The 23,698-nt window shown below is 38.8% G+C and overlaps 1 pseudogene; it reads left to right on the forward strand.

Annotated features, from left to right (window-relative positions):
- LOC131748146 (centromere protein V-like protein 3) overlaps positions 1-22,556 on the forward strand; it is a 44,269-nt pseudogene extending 21,713 nt beyond the window's left edge.
- Positions 22,557-23,698: the final 1,142 nt, after the last annotated feature.

Genomic DNA, 23,698 nt, shown 5'->3' on the forward strand with positions numbered 1-23,698 from the left:
CTTCAGTGATCGCTTGATTAGTAAGTAGTGTATTGTTTAGCCTCCATGTGTTTGTAGTTTTTACAGATTTTTTCCTGTAATTGATAGGATTGTGGTCAGAAAAGACACTTGATACGACTTCAATTTTCTTAACTTTACCAATGCTTGTTTGTGACCCAATATATGATCTATCCTAGAGAATGTTCAATGAGTACCTGAGAAGAATGTGTATTCTGTTGTTTTTGGATGCAATGTCGTATAAATAAGTCCATCTTGTTTGATGTATCATTTAAAGCTTGTGTTTCCTTGTTTATTTTCACTTTGGATGATCTGTCCATTGGTGAAAGTGGGGTGTTAAAGTCCCCTACTATGATTGTGTTACTGTTGATTTCCCCTTTTCTTGCTGTTAGCATTTGCTTTATGTATTGATTTGCTTGTATGTTGAGTGCATAAATATTTACAATTGTTATATTTTAGTCTTGGATGGGCCCCTTGATCAATATGTAGTGCCCTTCTTTTTCTCTTGTAATACTCTTTATTTTAAAGTCTATTTTGTTTGATATGAGACTTGCTACTCCAGCTTTCTTTTGATTTCCATTTGCATGAAATATCTTTTTCCATCCCCTCACATTCAGTCTGTATGTGTCCCTAGGTCTGAAGTGGGTCTCTTGTAGACAGCATACATATGGGTCTTGATTTTGGATCCATTCAGCCAGTCTATGTTTTTTGGTTGGATCATTTAATCTGTTTACATTTAAGGTAGTTATTGATATGTGTGTTCCTGTTACCATTTTCTTAATTGTTTTGGGTTTGTTATTGTAGGTCTTTTCCTTCTCTTTTGTTTTCTGCCTAAAGAAATTCCTTTAGCATTTGTTGTAAAGCTGGTTTGGTGGTGCTGAATTCTCTTAGCTTTTGCTTGTCTGTAAAACTTTTAATTTCTCTGTCAAATTTGAATGAGATCCTTGCTGGGTAGAGTCATCTTGGTTGTAGGTTTTCATCTTTCATCACTTTAAGTATGTCCTGCCACTCCCTTCTGGCTTGTAGAGTTTATGCTGAAAGATCAGCTGTTAACCTTATGGGGATTCTGTTGTGTGCTATTTGTTGTTTTTCCCTTGCTGCTTTTAATATGTTTTCATTGTATTTAATTTTTGACAGTTTGATTACTATGTGTCTTGGCGTGTTTATCCTTGAGTTTATCCTGTATGGGACTCTCTGTGCTTCCTGGACTTGATTGACTATTTCCTTTCCCATATTAGGGAAGTTTTCAACTATAATCTCTTCAAATATTTTCTCAGTCCCTTTCTTTTTCTCTTCTTCTGGGACACCTATAATTCAAATCTTTGTGCCTTTAATATTGTCCCAAAGTCTCTGAGACTGTCTTCAATTCTTTTCATTCTGTTTTCTTTATTCTGCTCTGCTGTAGTTTTTTCCACTGTTTTATCATGCAGGTCACTTATCCGTTCTTCCTCCTCAGTTATTCTGCTATTGATTCCTTCTAGAGAATTTTTAATTTCATTTATTGTGTGGTTCATCATTGTTTGCTTGCTCTTTAGTTCTTCTAGGTCCTTGTTAAACGTTTCTTGTATTTTCTCCATTCTATTTCCAGGATTTTGGATCATCTTTACTATCAATACTCTGAATTCTTATTCAGGTAGACTGCCTATTTCCTCATCAGTTTTTTGGTGTGCTGGGTTTTTGCCTTGCTCCTTCATATGCTGCATATTTATCTGTCTTCCCATTTTGCTTAAGTTATTGTGATTGGTGTCTCCTTTTCGCAGGTTGTATGTTCGTAGTTCCTATTGTTTTTGTTGTCTTCCCCCAGTGTGTAAGGTTGGTTCAGTGAGTTTTGTAGGCTTCCTGCAAGAGGGGAATAGTGCCTGTGTTCGGGTGGATGAGGCTGGATGTTGCCTTTCTCGTGGGCATTTTGTGGTGTGTTTTGGGGTGTCTGTGACCTTATTATGATTTTAGGCAGCCTCTCTGCTAATGAGTGGGGTTGTGTTCCTGTCTTCCTAGTTGTTTGGCAAAGGGTGTCCAACACTGTGACCTGCTGGTCATTGAGTGGAGCTGGGTCTTAGCATTGAGGTGGAGATCTCTGGGAGAAGTTTTGTTGATTCATATTACATGGAGCTGGGAGGTCTATGGTGGACCAATGTCCTGAACTCAGCCCTCCCACCTCAGTCACACAGGTCTGACACCAGGCCCCAGCACCAAGACCCTGTCAGCCACATGGCTCAGAAGAAAAGCGAGAAAAAAGAAAGAAAAAATAAAGTTATTAAAATACAAAATAAAAATTATTAGAAATAAAAAAATTAAAAATTACTAAAAAAAGGAAAGAAAGAAGAGAGTAACCAAACCAAAAAACAATTCCACCAATGATAACAAGCGCTAAAAACTATACAAAAAAAGACAGACAGAACCCTAGGAGAAATGGTAAAAGCAAAGCTATACAGACAAAATCACACACAGACGCATACATGTACACACTCACAAAAAAGAGAAAAAGCAGAAATATATATATATTAAAAAGAGTAACCAAATAAACAAACAAATCTACCAATGATAATAAACTCTAAATACTTAACTAAGATAAAAATAAAACCAGAAACAAATTATATGCAGTAAGCAAATCCCAAGTATGCAGTTGCTCCCAAAGTCCACCGCCTCAATTTTGGGATGATTCATTGTCTATTCAGGTATTCCAGAGATGCAGGGTACATCAAGTTGATTGTGGAGATTTAATCTGCTGCTCATGAGGCTGCTGGGAGTGATTTCCCTTTCTCTTCTTTGTTCCCACAGCTCCCGGGGTTCAGCTTCAGATTTGGCCCCGCCTCTGTGTGTAGGTCACCTGAGGGCATCTGTTCTTCACTCAGACAAGTCAGGGTTAAAGAAGCAGCTGATAAGGGGCCTCTGGCTTACTCAGGACAGGCGGAGTGAGGGGTAAGGATTGCAGGGCGAACCTGCAGTGGCAGAGGCCGGCATGACATTGCACCAGCCTGAGGTGAGCCATGTGTTCTCCCGGGGAAGTTGTCCCTGGATCATGGGACCCTGGCAGTGGCGGGCTGCACAGCCTCCTGGGAGGGGATGTGTGAATAGCGACTGGTGCTTGCACACAGGCTTCTTGGTGGCTGCAGCAGCAGCATTAGCGTTGCATGCCCATCTCTTTTGTCTGGGATGATAGCCGTGGCTTGCACCCTTCTCTGGAGCTCGTTTAGGCAGTGATCTGAATCCCCTCTCCTCACCCAGCCTGAAACAATGGTCTCTTGCCTCTTAGACAGGTCCAGGCTTTTTCCTGGACTCCCTCCTGGCTAGCTGTAGCACACTAGCTCCCTTCAGGCTGTGTTCACACAGCCAACCCCAGTTCTCTCCCTGGGATCTGACCTCTGAAGCCAGAGCCTCACCTCCCAGTCCCCACCTGCTCTAGCGGGTGAGCAGACATGCCTCTCAGGCTGGTGAGTGCTGGTTGGCAGTGGTCCTCTGTGCAGGAATATCTCTGCTTTGCTCTCTGCACCCCTATTGCTGCGATCTCCTCCTTGGATCCAAAGCTTCCCCCGCCATCCTCCGTCACTGCCAGTGAAGGGGCTTCTTAGTGTGTGGGAACTTTTCCTCCTTCACAGCTCCCTCCCAGTGGTGCAGGTCCCGTCCCCAAATTTTTTTCTTTTTTTTTCTTTCTTCTTTTGCCCTACCCAGGTACGTGGGGAGTTTCTTGCCTTTTGGGAAGTCTGAGGTCTTCTTCCAGCATTCAGTAGGTGTTCTGTAGGAGTTGTTCCACATGTAGATGTATTTGTGATGTATTGGTGGGGAGGAAGGTTATCTCCACATCTTATTCCTCCACCATCTTGAAGGTCTCTCCTACACATGTAAATTTTAAAGTGATTACAAGATAAGGGTAATTAACCCATCTATCACCTCACACAATTACATTTTGTGTGTGTGGTGAGAACATTACAGATCTAGTCTCTTAGCAACTTTCAAATATTTAGTACAATATTGTTAACTATAGTCACCATCATGAATATTAGATCCACAGACTTATTCATCTTGTAATTGGAAGTTTGTAACCTTTGACCAACATCTACCCATTTCCCCCATTCCCTAACCCCTGTCAACCTCCATTGTACACTTCATTTCTGTGAGTTTGGCTTTTTTGTAGGATTCCACATATGAATGAGATCATAAGTATTTGGCTTTCTCTGTATGGCTTATTTCACTTAGCATAATGTCCTCAAAGTGTGACACATTTTCTGTAACCATTCATCTGAGGATGGACACTTAGGTTGTTTCCAAATCTTGGCTATTGTGCCTAATGCTGAAATGAACAGGTGGGGGCAGATCTCTTTGAGACCTTGATTTAATTTCCTTTAATATATACCCAGAAGTGGGATTGCTAGATCATATGGTAGTTCTCTTTTTAATTTCTTGAGGAACCTCCATTCTGCTTTGCATAGTGCTTGTACAAATTTACATTCCCAGCAACAGTGCACTTGTGTTTGCTTTTCCCCACACCCTTGACAATGCTTATCTATTGCCATTTTTTATAATAGCCATTCTAACGGATGTCAAGTGATACCTCATTGTGGTTTTGATTTGCATTTCCATTATGATTAGTGATATCAAGCATCTTTTTATGTACCTGTTTGCCATTTGTTTGTCTTTGAAAAATTGCCTACTCAATTCCTCTACCCATTATAAATTTGATTATTTTTGAGTTCTTTGTTGTTCTTAAAAAATCTTTATTTATTTATTTATTATTAGTCATCCATTTTATACACATCAGTGTATACTTGTCAATCCCAATCTCCCAATTCATCACACCACGACCCCACCCACTGCCACTTTCCCCCCTTGGTGTCCATATGTTTTTTTCTCTACTTCTGTGTCTCAATTTCTCCTCTACAAACCAGTTCATCTGTACCATTTTCTAGGTTCCACATATATGCATTAATATACGATATTTGTTTTTCTCTTTGACATACTTCACTCTGTATGACAGTCTCTAGATTCATCCACGTCTCTACAAATGACTGAATCTCATTCCTTTTTATGGCCGAGTAATATTCCATTGTATATATGTACCACATCTTCTTTATCCATTCATCTGTCGATGGGCATTTAGGTTGCTTCCATAACCTGGCTATTGTAAATAGTGCTGCAATGAACATTGGGGTGCATGTGTCTTTTTGAAATGTAGTTTTCTCTGGGTATATGCCCAGGAGTGGGATTGCTGGGTCATATGGTAATTCTATTTTTAGTTCTTTAAGGAACTTCCATACTGTTCTCCATAGTGGCTGTATCCATTTACATTCCCACCAACAGTGCAAGGGGGTTCTCTTTTCTCCACACCCTTTCCAGCATTTGTTGTTTGTAGATTTTCTGATGATGCCCATTCTAACTGGTGTGAGGTGATACCTCATTGTAGTTTTCATTTGCATTTCTCTAATAATTAGTGATGTTGAGCAGCTTTTCATGTGCTTCTTGGCCATCTGTATGTCTTCTTTGGAGAAGTGTCTAGGTTTTCTACCCTTTTTTGGATTCGGTTGTTTGTTTTTCTAATATTGAGCTGCATGAGCTGTTTATATATTTTGGAGATTAATCCTTTGTATGATGATTCATTTGCAAATATTTTCTCCCATTTTGAGGGTTGCGTTTTTGTCTTGTTTATGGTTTCCTTTGCTGTGCAAAAGTGCTTAAGTTTCATTAGGTCCAATTTGTTTATTTTTGTTTTTATTTCCATTACTCTAGGGGGTGGATTAAAAAATATCTTGCTGTGATTTATGTCAAAGAGTGTTCTTCCTATGTTTTCCTCTAAGAGTTTTATAGTGCCTGGACTTACATTTAGGTCTCTAATCCATTTTGTGTTTATTTTGTGTACTGTGTTAGGGAGTGTTCTAATTTCATTCTTTTACATGTAGCTGTCCAGTTTTCCAAGAACCACTTACTGAAGCAACTGTCTTTTCTCCACTGTAAATCCTTGCATCCTTTGTCATAGATTAGTTGACCATAGGTGCGTGGGTTTATTTCTGGGCTTTTTATCCTGTTCCATTGATCTATATTTCTGTTTTTGTGCCAGTACCATATTGTCTTGATTACTGTGGCTTTGTAGTATAGGCTGAAGTCAGGGAGTCTGATTCCTCCAGCTCCATTTTTTTTTCCCTCAAGACTGCTTTGGCTACTCGGGGTCTTTTGTGTCTCCATACGAAATTTAAGACTTTTTGTTCTAGTTCTGTAAAAAATGCCACTGGTAATGTGATAGGGGTTGCATTGAATCTGTAGATTGCTTTGGGTAGTATAGTTTATCACAATATTGATTTTTTCACAATATTGATTCTTCCAATCCAAGAACATGGTATATTTCTCCATTTCTATCATCTTTAATTTCTTTCATCAGTGTCTTACAGTTTTCTGCATACAGGTCTTTTGTCTCCTTAGGTAGGTTTGTTCCTAGGTATTTTATTATTTTGTTGCAATGGTAAATGGGAGTGTTTCCTTAATTTCTCTTTCTCATTTTTCATCATTAGTAGGAATGCAAGATATTTCTGTGCATTAATTTTGTATCCTGCAAGTTTACCAATTCATTGATTAGCTCTAGTAGTTTTCTGGTGGCCTCTTTAGGATTCTCTATGTATAATAGCATGTCATCTGCAAACTGTGACAGTTTTACTTCTTCTTTTCCAATTTGGATTCCTTTTATTTCTTTTTCTTCTATGATTGCCGTGGCTAGGACTTCCAAAACTCTGTTGAATAAGAGTGGGGAGAGTGGACAATCTTGTCTTGTTCCTGATCTTAGAGGAAATGCTTTGAGTTTTTCACCATTGAGAATGATGTTTGCTGTGGGTTTGTCATATGTGGCCTTTATTATGTTGAGGAAAGTTCCCTCTATGCCTACTTTCTGTAGGGTTTTTATCATAAATGGGTGTTGAATTTTGTCAAAAGCTTTTTGTGCATCTATTGAGAAGATCATATATTTTTTCTTCTTCAAGTTGTTAATATGGTGTATCACATGGATTGATTTGAGTATATTGAAGAATCCTTGCATATCTGGGATAAATTCCACTTGATCATGGTGTATGATCCTTTTAATGTGTTGTTGCATTCCGTTTGCTAGTATTTTGTTGAGGATTTTTGCATCAATGTTCATCAGTGATATTGGTCTGTTGTTTTCTTTCTTTGTGACATTTTTGTCTGGTTTTTGTATCAGGGTGAGGTGGCCTCATAGAATAAGTTTGGGAGTGTTCCTCCCTCTGCTATATTTTGGAAGAGTTGGAGAAGGATGGGTATTAGCTCTTCTCTAAATGTTTGATAGAATTCACCTGTGAAGCCATCTGGCCCTGGACTTCTGTTTGTTGGAAGATTTTTTCATCACATTTTCAATTTCATTGCTTGTGATTTGTCTGTTCATATCTTCTATTTCTTCCTGGTTCTGTCTTGGAAGGTTATACCTTTCTAAGAATTTGTCCATTTCTTTCAGGTTGTCCTTTTTATTGGCATAGATTTGCTTGTAATATTCTCTTAGGATACTTTGTATTTCTGCCGTGTCTGTTCTAACTTCTCCCTTTTCATTTCTCAATTTATTGATTTGAGTCCTCTCCCTCTTTTTCTTGATAAGTGTAGCTAATTGTTTATCTTTTTGTTTAACTTTTCAGGGAACCAGCTTTTAGATTTATTGATCTATTGTTTTCTTTGTTTGTATTTCATTTATTTCTGGTCTGATCTGTATGATTTCTTTCCTTCTGCTAACTTTGGGCTTTGTTTGTTCTTCTTTCTCTAGTTCCTTTAGGTGTAACGTTAGATTGTTTATTTGAGATTTTTCTTGTTTCCTGAGGTAGGCTTGTATAGCTATAAACTTCCCTCCTAGAACTGCTTTAGCTACATCCTATATGTTTTGGATCATCATGTTTTCATTGTCATTTGTCTCTAGGCATTTTTTAATTTCCTCTTTGGTTTCTTCAGTGATCTCTTGGTTATTTAGTAACGTATTGTTTAGCCTCCATGTGTTTGTGTTTTTTACATTTTTTCCCTGTAATTGATTTCTAATTTCATAGCATTGTGATCAGAAAAGATGCTTGATATGATTTCAATCTTCTTAAATTTACTGAGGCTTGATTTGTGACCCAGGATGTGATCTATCCTGGAGAATGTTCCATTCTCACTTGAGAAGAATGTGTAATCTGCTGTTTTTGGATGGAATGTCCTATAAATATCAGTTAAATCTATCTGGTCTATTGTGTCATTTAAAGCTTGTGTTTACTTATTAATTTTCTGTTTGGATGATCTGTCCATCGGTGTGAAGGAGGTGTTAATGTCCCCCACTATTTTTGTGTTTCTGTCGATTTCCTCTTTTAGAGATGTTAGCAGTTGCCTTATGTATTGAGGTGCTCCTATGTTGGATGCATATATATTTATCATTGTTATATCTTCTTCTTGGGTTGATCCCTTGATCATTATGTAGTGTCCTTCCTTATCTTTTGTAACATTCTTTATTTTAAAGTCTATTTTGTCTTATATGAGTATTGTTACTCCAGCTTTCACTTGATTTCCATTTTCATGGAATATCTTTTACTGTCCCCTCACTTTCAGTCTGTATGTGTCCCATGTTTGAAGTGGGTCTCTTGTAGACAGCATATATTTGGGTCTTCTTTTTGTATCCATTCAGCAAGCCTGTGTCTTTTGGTTGGAGCATTTAATCCATTCACATTTCAGGTAATTATCTATATGTATGTTCCTATGACCATTCTCTTAATTGTTTTGGGTTTGTTTTTGTAGGTCCTTTTCTTCTCTTGTCTTTCCCACTTAGAGAAGTTCCTTTAGTATTTGTTGTAGAGCTGGTTTGGTGGTGCTGAATTCTCTTAGCTTTTGCTTTTCTGTAAAGCTTTTGATTTCTCCACTGAATCTGAATGAGATCCTTGCAGGGTAGAGTAACCTTGGTTGTAGGTTCTTCCCTTTCATCACTTTAAGTATATCATGCCACTCCCTTCTGGATTGTAGAGTTTCTACTGAGATATCAGCTGTTAACCTTATGGGAGTTTCCTTGTATGTTATGTTATTAGTCTTTTTTCCCTTGCTGCTTTCAATAATTTTTCATTTTCTTTAACTTTTGCCAATTTGATTACTATGTGTCTCGGTGTGTTTCTCCTTGGGATTATCCTGTATGGGACTCTCTGCACTTCCTGGACTTGGGTGGTTATTTCCTTTCCGATGTTAGGGATGTTTTTGACTATAATCTCTTCAAATATTTTCTCGGTTCCTTTCTCTTTCTCTTCTCCTTCTGGGACCCCTATAATGTGAATGTTGTTGCATTTAATGTTTTCCCAGAGGTCTCTTAGGCTGTCTTCATTTCTTTTCATTCTTTTTTCCTTATTCTGTTCCACAGCACTGAATTCCACCATTCTGTCTTCCATGTCACTTATCTGTTCCTCTGCCTCAGTTATTATGCTATTGATTCCTTTTAGTGTATTTTCATTTCATTTAATGTATTGTTCATCTCTGTTTGTTTGTTCTTTAATTCTTCTAGGTCTTTGTTAAACATTTCTTGCATCTTCTCGATCTTTGCCTCCATTCTTTTTCCGATATCCTGGATCATCTTCACTATCATTATTCTGAATTCTTTTTCTGGAATGTTGCCTATCTCCACTTCATTTATTTGTTTTTCTGGGGTTTTATCTTGTTCCTTCATCTGGTACATAGCCCTCTGCCTTTTCATCTTGTCTATCTTTCTGTGAATGTGTTTTTTGTTTCACAAGCTGCAGGATTGTAGTTCTTCTTGCTTCTGCTGTCTGCCCTCTGTTGGATGAGGCTATCTAAGAGGCTTGTGGAAGTTTCTTGATGGCAGGGACTGGTGGTGGGTCAAGCTGGCTGTTGCTCTGGTGGGCAGAGCTCAGTATAACTTTAGTCTTCTTGTCTGCTGTTGGGTGGGGCTGGGTTCCCTCCCTTTTGGTTGTTTGGCCTGAGGGGACCCAAGACTGGAGCCTATCTGGTGTCTTTGTTGGGGCTAATGACAGGCTCTGGGAGGGCTCACGCCAAGGAGTACTTCCTAGAACTTCTGCTGCCAGTGTCCTTGTCCTTTGGTGAGCCACAGCTGCCCCCCACCTCTGCAGGGGACCTTCCAACACTAGGAGCTAGGTCTGGTTCAATCTCCTATTGGTCACTGCTCCTTCTCCTCGGTCCCGATGCGCACACTACTTTGTGTGTTCCCTCCAAGAGTGGAGTCTCTGTTCCCTCCAGTCCTGCCAAAGTCCTGCAATCAAATCCCACTAGCCTTCAAAATATGATTCTCTAGGAATTCCTCCTCTGGTTGCCAGACCCCCAGGTTGGGAAGCCTGACGTGGGGCTCAGAACCTTCACTCCAGTGGGTGGACTTCTGTGGTATAAGTGTTCTCCAGTTTGTGAGTCATTCACCCAGCAGTTATGGGATTTGATTTTATTGTGATAGAGCCCCTCCTACCATCTCATTGTAGCTTCTCCTTTGTCTTTGCATGTGGGATATCTTTTTTGGTGAGTTCCAGTGTGTTCCTGTCAATGATTGTTCAGCAGTTAGTTGTGATTCCAGTGTTCTCAAAAGAGGGAGTGAGAGCATGTCCTTCTACTCTGCCATCTTGAACCAAATCTGGCTTTTTTGTCATTGTTATTGTTTTGTTTGTTTGTCTTGCTATTGAGTTATATGAGTTCCTTATATATTTTGGATATAAACCCCTTATCTGATATATGGTTTCCAAAAATTTCCTCCCATTTTGTAGTTTGACTTTTCATTTTGTTGATTATTTCTTTTGCTCTGCAAATGCTTTTTAGTTTGATGCAGTCCCAAATTTTAATTTTTGCTTTTGTTGCTTGTGCTTTTGGTGTTGTTTCCAAAATCTTATTGACAAATTAATGTCAAAGAGCTTTTTCTGTATGTTTTCTTCCAGGAGTTTATGGTTTTGGGTCTTACATTTAAGTCTTTAATCCATTCTGAGTTAATTTTTGTGAGTGGCATAAGATAGGGGTGCAGTTTCATTCTTTTGTATGTGAATATCCATTTTCCCTACACCATTTATTTGACTTCCTTTTCCCCATTGTATATTTCTATATCCATGTTAAATATTAGTTGAACATATATGCATGTGTTTATTTCTGGGGTCTAAATTCTATTCCATTGGTCTATATGTATGTTTTTATGCCAGTACAATACTGTTTTGATTATTAGAGATTTTTAGTATATTTTGAAATTAGGAAGTGTGATACCACCAGTTTTGCTCTTCTTTCTCCAGATTGCTTTGGTTACTCAGGGTCATTTATGGTTCTATGCAAATTTAGGATTGGTTTTTGTATTTCTGTGAAAGATGTCACTGGAATTGTAATAGATAATCTATAGATGGCTTTGGGTAATATGTACATTTTAAAAATATTAATTCTTCTGATTCAATAATGTGGGTTATATTTCTATTTATTTGTACCTTCTTCAATTTCTTTCATCAATGCCTTACAGTTTTCAGTGTAGAGATCTTTTACCTCCTTGGTTAAATTTATTCCTAAGTATTTTATTGGTTTTGGTGCTATTGTAGATGGGATTGTTTTCTTTATTTCTCTTTCAGATATATTATTGTCAGTGTATAGAAATGCAACTGACTTTTGTAAGATTGATTTTGTATCCTGCAACATTACTGAATTCATTTGTTCATTTTAACAGTTGTTGGTGATGTTACAAATCATGCCATCTGTAAAAAAAGACAATTTTTCTTCTCTTCTGATTTGAACACCTTTTATTTGTTTTTCTTGCCCAATTTCTCTGGCTAGGACTTCCAGTACTACTTTGAATAGAATTGGCGAGAGTGGGCACCCTTGTCTTGTTCTTAGTTTTAGAGGACAAGCTTTTAGCTTTTCACCATTGAGTATGATGTTAGCTGTGGTCTTGTCATATATGGCCTTTATTATGTTGAGGCATGTTCCTTCTATACCAAATTCGTTGAGAGCTTTTATCATTAAAGGATGTTGAATTTTTTCAAATGCTATTTCTGTGTCTGTTGAAAGGATCATATGATTTGTGTCCTTCATTCTATTAATGTGGTGTATCACATTTATTCATTTGCATATGTTGAACCATCCTTCCATCCCAGGAATAAATGCCACTTGGTCATGGTGTATGATCCTTTTAATGTGCTGTTATATTTGGTTTGTTAGAATTTGTTGAGAATTGTTTTCATTTAAAAGACTTTTTAAAATTGACATATAGCTGATGTACAATATTATATGTTATAGGTGTACAACATAGAGATTCACAGTTTTTAATGGTTATACTCCATTTAGTTATTATAAAATATCCCTGTGTTGTACAATATATCCTTGTATTTTGCATCTGTATTCATCAGGGATATTGGCACATTGTTTTCTTTTCTTGTAATGTCCTTATCTGGCTTTGGTATCAAGGTAATGCTGGCCTCACAAAATAAGTTTGGGAATGTTCACTCCTCTTCAATTTTTTGGAAGAATTTAGTAGGATTGGCATTAATTCTTCTTTAAATTTTGGTAGAATTCACCAGTGAAACCATCTGGTTCAGGGCTTTTATTTGGGGGGAGGGTTTTGATTATTGCTTCAGTATCCTTAGTCATTATTGGTTCAAGTTTTCTATATCTTCATGATTCAGTCTTAGTAATTTGTGTGTTTCTAGGAATTATGTCTTGTAGGTTATCCAATTTCTTGGTATATAATTGTTCATAGTAGCCTCTTATGATCCTTTGTAATTCTGTAGTGCCAGTTGTAATGTCTCCTCTTTCATTTATAATTTTGTTTATTTGAATCCTCTCTGTTTTTTCTTGGTTAGTGTAGATAAAGCCTTCTTAATTTTGTTTCTTTCCAAAAAAACCCCACAACCCTTAGTTTCATTGATTTTTTTTCTATTGTCTTTCTAGTCTCTATTTCATTTATTTATGCTCTGTTCTTTATTTCCTTCCTTCTGCTAACTTTGGGCTTACTGTGTTCTTATTTCCTAATTCCTTGAGGTATAAAGTTAGGTTGTTTATTTGATATCTCTATATTTTTTCTTATATAGGCACTTATTGTTATAAATGTCCCTCTTAGAACTGCTTTTGCTGCATCCATTATGTTTTGGTATGTTGTATTTTCATTTTCATTTGTCTCAAGATACTTTCTAATTTCCCCTTTGATTTCTTCTTTGACAAATTGGCTGTTCAGCAGCGTATCGTTTAGTTGCCACGTATATATGGATTTTTCAGTTTTCTTCCTGTTTCTAGATTCGTACCATTTTGGATAGTAGATATGATTTCAATCTTAAGTTTGTTAAGGCTTGCTTTGTGGTGCAACATATGATTTATCCTAGGGAATGCTCTAAATCATTATCTATTCTAATCCTCATACTGTGCAGATTTAGGCAGTGTGAACCCCATTCAAGCTGTCTTCTGTGTTCTTTTGACAACCCCACATAATTGTTTTGAGCACTCCTTTATTTTCTGTCCTACACTAATCTTAGACTTTCCATATGCCTTCACAGGAATCAACGATTTGTCCAAGGAGCTGTCATTCCTTTCATTAGGAAACAGCATTCAGAAACAATGATCTGGGTGCTAGATGTTCTCATGGCAACTGGGATACAGCCATTTTTATTACATTCCATGTTTCCTGCCTTACTGTGTCCTGGAGCTGCAAGTGTTTATAATAAAAATGAACTAGCTCCAGTATAATACTTAGAGAACTAGTTGAATCTTGGTTTTCCTTTATTGCTGGAGTAGAGCAGACCCTGGAGAATTAAACCAAAATGTTTTTAGATATTTGTTGTATGACTTACCACTGATTTCCACTTGCATTCAGGAATAATTTCCCTTTGGGACTGATAGTTTTATTTTGTCTAAAAAGAAAAACCTTTCTTGGCTGGAGCCAAGAGAGTAGAAAACAATGATATTTAGATCATAGTATGTCAAAATTAGTCATTATAGTCTGTTTCTGAGACAATGGCATGGACTCACTTTTCTCTGATCCTCCTCTCTAAATACAACTAAAGATCCTGAAAATAATTCAAGCGACTCTAAAAGATAGAAGAAGATGGGCTAAATAGTGAACTCAGAACTTGAAGAACAACAGCACAGAGAGTTCCCTGGGTTTTCTTTACATCATTCCCATAACCCAGACTGGGTCTGCAACCCCCAAACTGCCAATAGGTACAGACCAAAAAAATCTCCAAAAAAAGAAAAGGAAAAGGAAAAAAAGCTTTTTCTCTCTGAACAAAGATCTGGAAAAGGGAAAGCTTAGCAGGGAAATCCATACCCAGTGGCAGCAGCTGGCTTATCTGTCTGTGGTAGCTTCATTAGCTGAGTTGGGAGAGAGAGGACAATCTATCTCCCATGCTCCACACTAGCCAGCAGCAGCAGCAGAATCTAATCTACTCTAAAAGTAACAGAAGAACTAGGGAAAGCTGACACACTCCCAGCTCCACATCAGGAGGCAACAGATGAGCCCTTCCACCTGCAGTCATAATGCCAGTTGCCCTAGTGTCTCCCAGTCCCCTACTGAAGTGCAGAAGGCAGCCCAAGGCAATGTTTCCTTATCTTATACTCACCGGCAGCCAGCCACCTAGGTCCAGTGGTCCTGGACTTCCATCCAACGGCTGAAGGTATCCTAGGCCTGGTGCCTCCTGGGTCTATACTCAGTGGCAGAAAATGAACAGGGCCAGGGTCTCCTGACCCACCACCCAGACCCATGGCTCTTGGCCTTCCACACCATGGCAAAAGGCAGCCCATCCCTGGCTGCACTATCAGAGATAGAGTGGGAAGCTCCTGGCAGTGAGTGGATGAAAAACAGGTTAGGAGAAATGTTTTCTGTCCTATGGGTCTGGATTTCCCCACAACTCACTTTAACCACACTGGGTGATGAGGAAGCATCTTCTTTCCCTGCATGTGGTAACAATGTAAGATCAAGCAGAGTCAGAAGAATAAAGCAGATCAAATGGCATTGAAAAATCTCAGGAAACTAAATTGTCATTAGAATTACAGGCCAGAACCTATACACTAAACCTAACAGTGTGGTTGCCTGATAAAATAGAAGATATAAAAAGGGCAAAGAGTCTCTTAACCTAATGTTTAAAATATTCAGAAAACAACTGAAAATCACTTATTATACCAAGAATCAGGAAGATAAAAACTTGAATAAGAAAAGACAATCAAATGTCACCAAATACTGAGATGAATTAGATGTTGGAACTATCTCATAAAGATTTTAAAGCAGTCACTATAAAACTGCTTCAAAAAGTAATTACAGGTAACCTACAGAATGGGAGAAAATATTTGCAAATCATATATCTAATAAGAGGTTAATATCTAAAATACATAAATAACTCATACAACTCAATAGCAAAGAAACAAGCAATCTTATTAAAAAGCAGGCAGAAGATCTAAATAGACAATTTTCCAAAGAAGACATACAGGTGGCCAACAGGTACATGAAAACATGCTCAACATCACTAATCATAAGGGAAATGAAAATCAAAAACACAATGAGATACCATTTCACACCTGGTAGAATGGCTATTATCAAAAAGACAAGAAATAACAAGTGTTGGTGAGGATGTGGTGAAAAGAGAACATTAGTGCACTGTTGGTAGGAATGTAAATTTGTGCCACTACTGTGGAAAACACTACGGAAATACTTTAGAAGTTAAAAAAAGAGCTACCGTATGATCCAGCAATTTCACTTCTGAGTATTTAGTCATAAAAGAAAAAAAGCCCCACGAATTTGAAAAGATATCTGCACTCCCATGTTCATTGCAGCATTATTTAAAATAGCCAAAATGTTAAAACAACCTAAATGTACATTAACAGATGAATGGATAAAGAAGATGTGGTACATATATACAATGGAATACTACTCAGCCATAAAAAAGAATGAAATAATTCCATTTGCAGCAACATGGGTTGACCTAGAGATTATCATATTAAGTGAAGTAAGTCAGACAGAGAAAGACAAATACCATATGATATCACTTATATGTGGAATCTAACAAAACAAAACAAAACAATAAGCTCACAAGTATAGAGAACAGGAAAAGAGATTGGTGGTCGCCAGAGGTGGGGGGAGGAGAGAGTGGGGAGGTGAGTGAATTGAGTGAAGGGAATCAAAAGGTACACACTTCCAGTTATATAATTAGTTAATAATAATGTTCTGTATATTTGAAAGTTGCTAAGAGAGTAAATCTTTTTTAAGATCTTTATTGGAGTATAACTGCTTTACAATGGTGTGTTAGTTTCTGCTTTATAACAAAGTGAATCAGTTATACATATACATGTCCCCATATCTCTTCCCTCTTGCATCTCCCTCCTGCCCACCCTCCCTATCCCACCCTCTAGGTGGTCACAAAGCACTGAGCTGATCTCCCTGTGCTATGTGGCTGCTTCCCACTAGCTATCTATTTTACGTTTGCTAGTGTATATATGTCCATGCCACTCTCTCGCTTTGTCCCAGCTTACCCTTCCCCCTCCCCGTATCCTCAAGTCCATTCTCTAGTAGGTCTGTGTCTTTATTCCCGTCTTTCCCTTAGGTCCTTCATGACCATGTTTTTTAGATTCCATATATATGTGTTAGCATATGGTATTTGTTTTTCTCTTTCTAACTTACTTCACTCTGGAGAGTAAATCTTAAAAGTTCTCAATACAAGAAAAAAAATTATGTAACTATATGAGGTGATGGATGTTAAGTACAATTATTGTGGTGATCATTTCTCAATATCTACAAATATCATATCATTTTGTTGTACACCTGAAACTAACAGAAAGTTGCATGTCAATTATACCTCAATACAAAGTTAATTAATTTTTTAAAAGTAAACAAAAATTTGCTTGAAAAAATGAAAAGACCTAAGAAAAGAAGTATATAAAAGAGTCAAATAGAAATTATAGAACCAAAAAAACATAATAACAGAACAAAAAATTCACTGGATGGGCTCAATAGTAGTGTAGAGATGACAGAAAATAGAATCAGTGAGCTTGTGGAGAGATCAATAAATTTTACTGAATCTAATGAACAGAAAGTATATGCCTGAAAAAATGAAATGAGCAGAGTATCAAGGAATTGTTGTAGTCTAACAAAAAATCTAATATTCATATCATTGATGTCCCAGGAGAGGAGAAAGAATGTGGGGCTGAAAAAGTATTTCCATTAGTCAGAGTTCTCCAGGGAAACAGAACCAATAGGGTGTGTGTGTGTGGGGGGGCTTATTATAAATAATTGCCTCACATGATTATGGAGGCTGACAAATACAAAAAATGCAATGTTGGCTGGCAGGCTGGAAACACAGGAGAGCTGATGGTGCAGTTCCTGTCTGAAGGCCAGCAGGTGGAGACCTAGGAAAGCCAATGGTGCCTAAGAAGTCCAAAGACAATCTGCTGCAGAATTCCCTCTTGCTCTGGGAGGCCAGTTTTTTGTTTTATTCAGGTTTTCAACTGATTAGGTGAGTCTTACCCACATTATGGATGACAATCTGCTTACTCAGAGTTCATTGATTTAAATGTTAATCTCATCCAAAAATATCCTCCAGGTTGACACATAAAATTAAGCATTACAAGTTCACCCCATATCAACTTGGCACCTGTATGCATCTCCTTAAAACATACTTAATCTCCAAATAAAGACAATAACAAGGTCATCCTTCTACCTAACATGATACAGCTATCCTGCCTACAACTGAAAATGCACTAACCTTTTCCTCAGAAAAAGATACAAACTTCTTGGGTGATGGTTACTCTTCTTGATCACCCATACTTAAATACCATGATGTATTAGTTTCTGCTTTATAACAAAGTGAAACAGTTATACATATAAATATGTTTCCATATCTCTTCCTTCTTGCATCTCCCTCCCTCCCACTCTCCCTATCCCACCCCCTTGGTGGTCACAAAGCACCGAGCTGATCTCCCTGTGCTATGTGGCTGCTTCCCACTAGCTATCTATTTTACGTTTGCTAGTGTATATATGTCCATGCCACTTTCTCACTTTGTCACAGCTTACCCTTTCCCCTCCCCATATCCTCAAGTCCATTCTCTAGTAGGTCTGTGTCTTTATTCCCGTCTTGCCCCTAGGTTCTTCATGACTTTTTTCCCTTTAGATTCCATACACATGTGTTAGTATATGGTATTTGTTTTTCTCTTTCTGACTTACTTCACTCTGTATCACAGATTCTAGGTCCATCCACCTCACTACAAATAACTCAGTTTCATTTCTTTTGATGGCTGAGTAATATTCCATTGTATATATGTGCCACATCTTCTTTATCCATGCATCTGTTGATGGACACTTCGGTTGCTTCCATGTCCTGGCTATTGTAAATAGAGCTGCAATGAACATTGTGGTACATGACTCTTTTTGAGTTATGGTTTTCTCAGGGTATATGCCCAGTAGTGGGATTGCTGGATATGTAGTTCTATTTTTAGTTTTTTAAGGAACCTCCATACTGCTCTCCATAGTGGCTGTATCAATTTACATTCCCACCAACAGTGCAAGAGTGTTCCCTTTTCTCCACACCCTCTCCAGCATTTATTGTTTCTAGAGTTTTTGATGATGGCCAATCTGACCGGTGTGAGATGATATCTCATTGTAGTTTTGATTTGCATTTCTCTAATGATTAATGATGTTGAGCATTTTTTCATCTGCCCATTTTTGGATTGGGTTGTTTGTTTTTTTGATTTTGAGCTGCATGAGCTACTTGTAAATTTTGGAGATTAATCTTTTGTCAGTTGCTTCATTTGCAAATATTTTCTCCCATTCTGAGGGTTGTCTTGTAAAGCAATTATACTCCAATAAAGATGTTAAAAAGATTCATACACACAATAAATAAATAAATAAAATATTATTCAACCATGAAAAAAAAGAATAATGAGACTGCATTAGGAGGTTATGGGTTGAATTATGCCCCACCCCCCGAAAAACGATCTGTCAAAGTCCTAACCCCCAGTATCTCAGAATGTGACCTTATTTGGAAATAAGGTCTTTGCAGATGTAATCAAGTTAAAATAAGGTCAGGATGGGCCTTAATCCAATATGACTGATATTGTCATAAGGAGAAATTTGGACACATAGACAGACACAGAGGGAAGACAATGAGAAGACACCCAGAGAGAAGGTCATGTGAAGACAGAGAATTTTAGTGCTGTATCTACAAGCCAAGGGATGCCAAAGATTTCTGGCAAATCACCAAAAGCTAAGAAGAATAGAAGCCTCCCCTATAGGTTTTAGAGGGAGCATGGTCCTGCTAACACCTTCATTTTAGACTTTTAGCCTCCAGAATGGTGGGACAATGGAATTCTATTTTTCCAAGTCATCCAGTTGGTGACAATTTGTTATAGCAGCCTTAGGAAACTAATACAGGCATCTTACGCTTTCTACCAGGAGTAATAATGACAGATCTGGTTACATTTTTCTGTTGTTTTCTTGTCTCCACTCCCAGGCACTTAGCTGTAAGGCCAGAAGTCTTGTTTAGGGCCAGATTGTTAAATCTGTGGTTGGAAACCAAACTCTTATTTGCCTATATTTCTCTGTCCTGTGCATTTTTACCACACACTTAAGGATATTTTCTAAGAATAACTGTGATTTCATAAAGACCATATGGCAGTAACCAGACATAATCAGAAGGGGCAACAAAATATACATTTTATGGCAGCTTTTGGTATTCCAGCCAGATTCCCTAGAGCCAGCAGATCTCCCATGTAGAGGGAAGGACGGTTTGGAATTCATTTATATAAAAGCTCTCCCCTGTAGGCAAACTCAAACTTAGTGTGTAACTGTCCTGATTTTTTGCTCAAAACCCATGGAGTTTAGGTAGCATTCCACTGAACTATGGCCATGACGATCTTGGTCTTCCAAATAAAACAAGACTGGTTTCTGCTCAAAAAAAAACACCATGATGTAAAATTAAAAACATTTAAATATTATAATAGGAAGTTAATACATCTTATGTCATATGATAAGGAGGTAAGAAAGGAAAGAAAAAAGATACATGCTTATTTTATGTATATATACACAAAAACATATTCATAACAAAATAAGGAGAAAATACTCATGACAATTACAGTCCCCATTTCTGTAACTGGTCACATGGTTGTAGTTGGTATTTGTAGTTTCGTTCTTCTACTACCCATTCCATATTCCCTATGCCTTCAGCAGACACCTCAGCTGGTCATGGTTATTTACATGGTGGGGTGACCCAAACTTTTGTTCCTGAAGGGTCTGGACCATTAGCAATCCTGTCTGAATTGGGTTTTTGTAATTCTTCATTGTCCTCAATCACAGGGTGTGGAAATACTAAGGGATCTCCTGTGTTGCAGACATGCTCTTTCTTTTTTTTCCTGCTATTTTTAAACATCTTTATTGGAGTATAATTGCTTTACAATGGTGTGTTAGTTTCTGCTGTGAATCAGCTATACATAAACATGTATCTCCTCCCTCTTGCATCTCCTTCCCACCCTCCCTATCCCTCCCCTCCAGGTGGTCAAAAAGCACTGAGCTTATCTCCCTGTGCTATGTAGCTGCTTCCTACTAGCTATGTAATTTACGTTGGCAGTGTGTATATGTCAGTGCTACTCTCTCACTTCATCCCAGCTTACCCTTCCCCATCCCCGTGTCCTCAACTCCATTCTCTACATCTGTGCCTTTATTCCTGTCCTGCCCCTAGGTTCTTCATAACCGTTTTTTTCCCCCCATGGAGAACCCAGTCTACTGGCTGAACTTGCTACATTGGCAAAGCTGGTTCCACTTTTTCCTTTCTTTTTTTTAACATCTTTATTGGAGTATAATTGCTTTACAATGGTGTGTTAGTTTCTGCTTTACAACAAAGTGAATCAGTTATACATATACATATGTTCCCATATCTCTTCCCTCTTGCGTCTCCCTCCCTCCCACCGTCCATATCCCACCCCTCTAGGTGGTCACAAAGCACCGAGCTGATCTCCCTGTGCTATGCGGCTGCTTCCCACTAGCTATCTATTTTACATTTGCTAGTGCCACTCTCTCACTTTGTTAATTTGTTCTTGGTACAGATGGGCAAATTAATGTATTGTTTCTTCTTTTACTTCCTGTTCTTAGAGAACGGATTTAAATAAGTGACTTTTTGTCCTATATTGAGGTTAACATCCAGTTTCTCTATGGATCCACTGGTGTGTTGTAACACAGTATTGTGGGTCATCATCTTTACTACTCCCAACTTTAGCACAACTACTCACACACTACACACTCTCATCCCTGAAAGTCTTTTTGTATGCCTCAGTTTGACTCTACTAGGTGAACAATGCTTATTTTGAACTGTTCTGTCTGCTGCTACCTGCTAGCTAAAAGGTCTGCAGTATTTTCAGTGTTTCAATATTTTAAGGTTAGGCTGCTGATTTACATCACCAATAGAAAACAGTAGTTAGGAGAAGGAGCAGCTGATAGGCTCAGCCAGAATTTCAGGCCAGTAAATGCTGTTTCATAGGGGCAAGGGAAGGGTCTCTTCACAGCACAAGTGGTCAATCAGGCTGATGCAATGAGGCTGCTCCGTAACTTACTGGGAAACCAGGGGCGGTGGGCACACACTTGAAGGCTACAGGCGCTTTGGGCAGAGTGAGGAGCATCGTGAACGTTCAGCCGCGGGTCCAAAAGGAAACCGGGGATCCTGCCACCGCCTGTGCAGCCATCCGGTCAGGGACACGCCGGTGCCCACCTATCCAAATCCGGGTGGGGAGCCACGCAGCAGGGAGGAGGCCAGCGGCGGTCAGGTGGGATCTGGTAAGGATTCAGCAGAAGCACTGATTGGCGGCGAGCCCGGGAGGCGGGCTCCAAAGGTGTGCCACAAGCCCCGAAGCTTCCGGCGCCCTCCGTGTCCCCCTCAACAAGATACACCTGGGCGCGCAGCCAGAGCGCGGGAGATATTGGGGAAGCTGTGAGGCCTCAGCTGCATGCATACGGCCAAGTTTGTTGGACACCTTCGAGTCCCCAGGCCTGGTGAACTATACTGGGGGTGAACCACTGCCGCATGGTTAAATTTGAGCCTGGGCCCCTGCAAACCTGTGAGTTCTGGTTCGCAGCTGCAGGCTGTGCAGGAAGCAGCACCCACACTTCCTCGTCCCAGTCTCGCGTTTCATGCTCTTCTTGGGCGCCAGGAGCATCATGATGTACCGATCCCGCACCCACCCAGCTCTGCACAGCTTCTGCAGCAGGTGCGGGGTGCAGAGTTTCCACGCATTAGTCTCTCACCCCAGAATTTACGGCGTCGCCTCACACTTCCTGGACGTGGGCACCGTGTGCAGCGTGGTCGTCGAGGAGCTCAACAGTGGCGACTTGGGGGGAGGGGGTCATGAAGGAGCACAGAGCCGTCCAGAATGGGTCTACCAAGTGAGCCCCTGCCTCTCTTCCCGAAGAGGGGCAGGCACTGGCCCACAACACACCTGAAACACGAGGGAACCACCTCAGTGCTTGTCAAAGACAGTGTGTGAAAGAGGTCTGTTTCTGGATTGGTGAACCCGTGATGTCGCGCCAAGTTTCTACCCCTGCCCCGCCAGTGTTTTCCAATGGACTTGCTCATAATGACAATAAAAACAAAAAACCTGAGCACACATTTGTCTGGGTACAACCATAATCATAATTTTCCAGTCCAATCAGCAAGTAGTGGCTCTACTTTTTCAAGTTGTCTGTTACATCACTCAGTTCTCAAAAATCATTTGCAGATTGTTCATATGTACTGTATGGTTATGGCACTATTGTGAACAGGATTGTTTTTAGTAGTTGCATCTGGTACGTAGGACCACTATATCCAAATGGTTTCCTAAACATTTTTAGGACGTTTTCTATTGCTTATCCCTGTGTGTGTTTTAGGTTGGCACTCACATTTTCGCTACTTAGACATAGGTATTATTTCCAGCTACATTGTTTATTTAATGTATTTTAATGTATTTAAGATTTATTAGTATTACATACCTCATTGTGCTTATTTTTCAAATGATGCTGTCATTTTGCTTGGTTTTGTTTTGGAATCTGTCTCTGGGTAGGGGGACAGGGAGACAGAAGAGTGAGAGAGATATCTGTGCACTGTATGCCCTGTTTGATGTTCCTATCTTGTACATGTGTTAAGTATTCAGAAATAAATACCAATAAGTAGAAAATATGTATTACTATGTTGTATATGACAAAACCAGCATTAATTTATATGTAATTTCTTGATACAGGAGATTTTTATCAAACAATAGGTGGTCAGTGTCTTTTCATGCCAAATGATATGTATAAGGATCATCACTTAATGGCTTCATAGAATTTTAAAATATGGCTCTTCCATAACTTATTTAACCAACTTCTGATGGATGTTTAGTTTTTCTCCAGCTTTTCACTAAGGCAATAATATTTCATAGGAGTAAAGTTCCAATAAATATCTTCAGTGTTCTAGCACTTGGGTAAAAGGGTCTGGAGTTCTTTCAATTTGTCATTTTCTTGCTGTTTCTCTTCTGTACATATGTTTCATTAGATGGGCATACAATATGCACTGAATTGCTTAACCTGACTTATCAACAAATTAAAGCCCAACTAAGGGGAATTTCCTGGTGTCCAGTGCTTAGGACTCCTTGCTTTCACTGCCGTGGGCCCGGGTTTGATCCCTGGTCAGGCAGCTAAGATCCTACAAGCTGCACATGGTGCAGCCCAAAAATATAATAATAATAATTCAAGCATTTAAATTTATTTTTAAATAAATAAAACCCAACTAAGTAGATATGTTTCCATGTATAACTG

Source organism: Kogia breviceps, chromosome X (genome assembly GCF_026419965.1).
Source record: "Kogia breviceps isolate mKogBre1 chromosome X, mKogBre1 haplotype 1, whole genome shotgun sequence".
Classification (NCBI taxonomy): Eukaryota; Metazoa; Chordata; class Mammalia; order Artiodactyla; family Physeteridae; genus Kogia; species Kogia breviceps.